At 44.2% G+C, this 5468-nt stretch overlaps 1 non-coding gene across 1 annotated transcript; it reads right to left on the bottom strand.

The window, feature by feature from the left end:
• Positions 1-484: 484 nt before the first annotated feature.
• LOC132634428 (small nucleolar RNA R71) lies at positions 485-590 on the bottom strand. The gene has a single exon (XR_009580154.1). It is a non-coding gene; the product is annotated as a small nucleolar RNA R71 (small nucleolar RNA).
• Between the last annotated feature and the right edge of the window lie 4878 nt (positions 591-5468).

Below are 5468 nucleotides of genomic sequence, written 5' to 3'. Positions count from 1 at the left end.
TCCATCACACCTTGTTTGCTACTCTGTGTAAACCAGGTGAACATGAATCAAAATCAGCAAAATCAACGAGCTGGTAACTAGGGGAATCGGTTGAACAATCAGGCGACTGATTCGGATGATGAGAATATTTTCGCTGAACTTGTTCCAGAGGAGGACTATGCATCTGCTATTGTTCAGCCTCGAGTTGGAGCTGCTACTGTGAAAATTGACTCCTCTCTATACTAGCTGTTGAAACTTGAGGGATACTTTCGAAACTCTACCGAGAATGACCCTCAACGTCATTTGCAGAATTTTGTGGATGTGTGTGCTAATCACATCCAAAACAACGTTCCACAAGATGTTATTCGATTGAGGTTATTCAAATATTCCTTAGCTGGGGAGGCAAGAACATGCTTCGAGAAGCTGCCCCGGAATTCAATTACTTCATGGGCAGAGATGGTAGCTGCTTTTCTCACAAAGTGGTACCCCCCTAGCAAGAAGGCTGAGATTCGTGACAAGATATATGAATTTAAGCAGCGACCAGGGGAACAACTATATGAAGCCTGGGAGAGATTCAAGGAGTATTTGCAGAAGAGCCCGAATCATGGTTTTCCGGAACATATATTAATGGAGAAGTTCTACCGAGGTTTGGATCCAGTGACACAGTCAGTAGCTAATAATGCAGCTGAGGTTGTTTCATGAACAAGACCTTTCGACGAGTGACCACCATACTTAATAAGCTGACAACTCATAATCAGGCTTGGCACTCAAACAATGCTGACGTGGTACCGTATGGTAGTGCTATGATCCAGAATATAGTGAAGGAGAATCAAGACACCCAGCAAACATTGGCAGAACTTGCAACAAATATTTCCTTGCTGACGAAGAAGTTTGATGAATCTCAAATCAAGAAGGTAAATGTTTGTGAGGATGATACAGTTTTGCCAAAAGGGATGTACCATGCTCAAGATGGTCCGTTCCTTGATGGGCCACCTATGCAGGTTGAAGATGCTAATTATGTTAATAACTCTCAAGGGGGTTATCAAAGACAGAATTACCAAGGTGGCTATCAGAATCAGAATCAATGGAGACCTCAGCAAGGTCAAGATGCTTACAACAACTCTGGGAACAACAATAACAATTATGGTGGTGCGAACCAATGGAGCTACAACAACAGCAACAATTTTGGGAACAAGAGTTCCAATCCTTATATACCATCGAAAGGGCAGTCAACAGAGCAAGGTAGTTCGAAAGTTGAAGCAATGCTTGAGAAGATTCAGGCAAATCAAACTAAGTCTGAAAGGACTTTATCTGGGCTGACAGAAACAGTGGGTTCCCATATAGCAGCTATTCAGAAGCTTGAGTCGCAGATGAGGGATATTTCTAGAGAGCAGCACCCTCCTAAAAAGGGAGGACTTCCGAGTGACACTATTCCAAATCCAAAGAATGAGGGAGGCGGTGTAGACCGTGTGTTTGCCATCACTACTAGGAGTGGTAAGACACTCCAGGGGGCTGCTGAGAAGGTGATTGATCTTGAGCAGATAGATGAAGAGGATGAGGTGCAGTCTGAAGCACCCATTATTGCTGATGAGAATCATACTAACAAGAAGGTTGCTGATATTCTAGAGATGGTGAAGGAAGCTGAAAACACAAGCAAGCAGGCTGTAAAAGGGTTTCTCCGCCCTTTGACGCAGCTTTTCAAATATAAACCTCCTTTTTCTCAGAGGTTGGTAAAGAAGAAGGAAGATGCTAAGTTTGAGAAGTTTTATGATCAGCTGAAGCAGTTATCTCTGAATTTTCCCTTCTTGGAAGCTATCAAGGAGATGCCCGATTTTAAAAAATATTTGAAGGATCTGTTGACCAAGAAGAAAATGGTGCAGCATGAAACCGTGAGTTTGACTCACACTGTGAGTTCCATCATTTCAACTACAACTGTGCAGAAAAAGGGAGATCCTGGGGCGTTCACCATTCCTTGTTCTATTGGGCACCATGATTTTACTCGTGCTTTGTGTGATAATGGGGTGAGTATAAATTTGATGCCCCTTGCTATATATAAACAATCAGGTTTGGGGATGCCAAGGCCGACTACAATGAGATTGCAGATGGCTGATAGGTCTATCAAAAGACCTGTTGGGGTGGTTGATGATGTAATTGTGCGGGTTGGTGATTTTATGTTGCCCACTGATTTTGTGATTCTTGACTGTGCTGTTGATCGGGACAATCCTATCATTCTGGGGAGACCTTTCCTTGCTACAGGGAGGGCTCTGATGGATTCGGAGAAAAATGAAATCAAGTTCCGAGTCAACAATGAAGAAGTGACTTTTCAGGCTAGCAAAGGGATGAAGTTACCAAGTGCTTACGAGAGTATTTCGGTCATTGATTCATTCGATGTTGTTGACGAAGCAGTGGAGTTCAAGATGGAAGAAGAGAGTTTGGGTGAGGCTTTAGCTGGTATTCTTATGAATTTCGATGCTGAAGACATGGAAGGCTATGTGGAGACAGTTAATTCACTTGTTGAGTTGGGCCCATATACATACCACCCAAAGAAGCTGAATCTTGATCTGGAAAATAGAATAACTCCTCCAACAAAGCTTTCTATCATTGAGCCACCTAAGTTGGAGCTTAAGCAGCTCCCATCACATCTGAAATATGAGTTCCTTGGTCCGGACAATACATTACTGGTGATTGTTTCAGCCCTATTGACTGAGGAGCAGATTTTACAGCTTTTTGAGCTGTTGAGGGAGTATAGCCGTGCTATTGGTTGGACCATAGCAGACATTCGAGGTATTCCATCTGGGATCTGTGAGCACAAAATTCAGTTGGAGGAGGGTAGCAAACCGAGTGTAGAGCATCAGAGGCGACTGAACGAGAATATGCAAGAGGTCGTCAAGAAAGACATCATCAAATGGCTGGACGCGGGCGTGGTTTACCCAATTGCTGATAGTAAATGGGTGAGCCCAATCCAATGTGTTCCTAAGAAGGGCGGCATCACTGTTGTGCCGAATGCAAAGAATGAGTTGATCCCGACCAGAACTGTCACTGGATGGAGAGTTTGCATCGATTATCGCAAGCTCAACACAACCACTTGCAAGGACCACTTCCCTATGCGCTTCATTGATCAGATGCTTGATAGGCTAGCGGGGCGTTCCTACTATTGCTTCCTTGATGGTTATTTGGGCTACAATCAGATCAACATTGCTTTAGAAGATCAGGAGAAGACCACTTTTACTTTTCCTTATGGGACGTTTGCATTCAGAGGATGCCTTTTGGTTTGTGTAATGCACCAGCCACGTTTCAGAGGTGCATGATGTCAATCTTCTCTGACATGGTCGAGGATTTCTTGGAGGTGTTCATGGATGACTTTTCTGTGGTGGGTGATTCATTTGAAGATTGTCTTGGCCATCTAGGTCAAGTGCTAAAAAGGTGTGAGGAGACCAATCTGGTGCTAAATTGGGAGAAGTGCCATTTTATGGTGAAGGAAGAAATCGTCCTCGGTCACAAAATCTCTGAAAAGGGAATCGAGGTCGATCAAGAACAAATTGATGTGATTGCAAAACTTCCTCCACCTATCTCAGTCAAAGGTGTCCGAAGTTTCTTGGGACATGCTGGGTTCTACAGGCGCTTCATCAAAGATTTCTCCAAGATTGCTAACCCAATGTGCAAGCTTCTTGAAAAAGAGGCTAAATTTGTGTTTGATGATAAGTGCCAGAAGGCATTTGAGGAGTTAAAATAGCGTCTTACTACTGCTCCTATTATTGTTGCTCCTGACTGGTCCTTGCCATTTGAACTAATGTGTGATGCTAGTGGTTTTGCAATAGGTGCTGTGCTTGGGCAGAGGCACAATAAAATCATGCACCCGATCTATTATGCAAGCAGAACATTGAATGCTGCTCAGATGAATTACACAGTGACGGAGCAAGAGCTGTTTGCCATTGTGTTTGCTTTTGAGAAATTTCGGGCCTACTTGTTGGGGTTCAAAGTAGTGGTTTACACTGATCATGCAGCCTTGAGTTACCTCATGGCAAAGAAGGAAGCAAAGCCGCGACTGATCAGATGGGTGCTATTGCTGCAAGAGTTTGATTTTGAGGTAAAGGACCGCAAGGGTGCTGAAAACCAGGTTGCTGACCATCTCTCTCGGCTTAAAGAGGCTGGGAGACCTTCTGATGAGCTTGATATAGATGATGCTTTTCCAGATGAGAGGGTGTTGGCTGTGTCAAATGAGGTGGCCCCGTTGTATGCTGACATTGCCAATTATTTGGTAACAGGCCCAGTTCCAAAAGATATCAAAGCCTACCAAAAGAAGAAATTCTTGCGGGATGCTCGGCAGTACTATTGGGACGAGCCTTATTTGTTCCGAACATGCGCTGATAACATCATTCGGCGTTGTGTTCCGGGAAATGAAGTGATGGTGATTCTAAAGGCGTGCCATGACTCTCCTGTTGGGGGTCATCATAGCGGAAACCAGACTGCGGCTAAGGTACTTGAGTGCGGCTATTACTGGCCGACTATTTTTCATGATGCTAATCTATTGGTGCGGTCCTGTGATCAATGTCAGAGGCAAGGGAATATCGGCAGAAGGCAATAGATGCCTATGAATTTTGTTATGGAGGTGGAAGTGTTCGATGTCTGGGGGATTGACTTTATGGGACCCTTTGTGAGTTCGGGTGGCATGAAATACATCTTGGTTGTTGTGGACTATGTATCAAAATGGGTAGAAGCGGTGGCTTTACCTAATAATGAGGCCAAGAGTGTTATGGGGTTCCTCAAGAAGAACATATTTACTCGTTTTGGTACTCCGAGGGCTATAATCAGCGATGGTGGATCCCACTTTTGCAATAGAGCTTTCGCGGGACTGATGGAGAAATATGGTGTAAAACATAGGGTGGCAACACCTTATCACCCTCAGACAAGTGGACAGGTTGAAGTGTCCAATAGGGAGATCAAGAGTATTCTAGCAAAAATAGTGAATGCAAATAGAACTGATTGGGCCCACAAGCTCGATGATGCTCTATGGGCATACTGGACTGCTTTCAAGACTCCGATTGGAACTTCACCCTTCAAGCTTGTATTCGAAAAAGCTTGTCACTTGCCGGTTGAACTTGAGCACAAGGCCATGTGGGCGCTGAAGAAACTGAATATGGATTGGGAGGAAGCAACCAAGCTCAAGTTGTTTCAACTAAATGAGATGGATGAGTTTCGGTACCAGGCATATGAGAGTGCAGCACTTTATAAAGAAAGGATGAAGCAATACCATGACAAGAAGATCCTGAAGCGAGAGTTCTACAAGGGTGACCCTGTCTTGCTGTTTAACTCTCGGTTGAAGTTGCTGCCTGGTAAGCTTAAATCAAGGTGGTCTGGTCCGTTTGAGGTGGTAGGTGTTTCACCCCATGGAGCAATCGAGTTAAAGTCCAGAGATGGAACTCGGACATTTAAAGTGAATGGGCAGAGATTGAAGCACTATCACGGAATGGTTTCGGAGGATAGGATTG

Source organism: Lycium barbarum, chromosome 3, assembly GCF_019175385.1.
Source record: "Lycium barbarum isolate Lr01 chromosome 3, ASM1917538v2, whole genome shotgun sequence".
Taxonomy (NCBI): domain Eukaryota; kingdom Viridiplantae; phylum Streptophyta; class Magnoliopsida; order Solanales; family Solanaceae; genus Lycium; species Lycium barbarum.
This window is presented reverse-complemented; position numbering and strand designations above follow the sequence as displayed.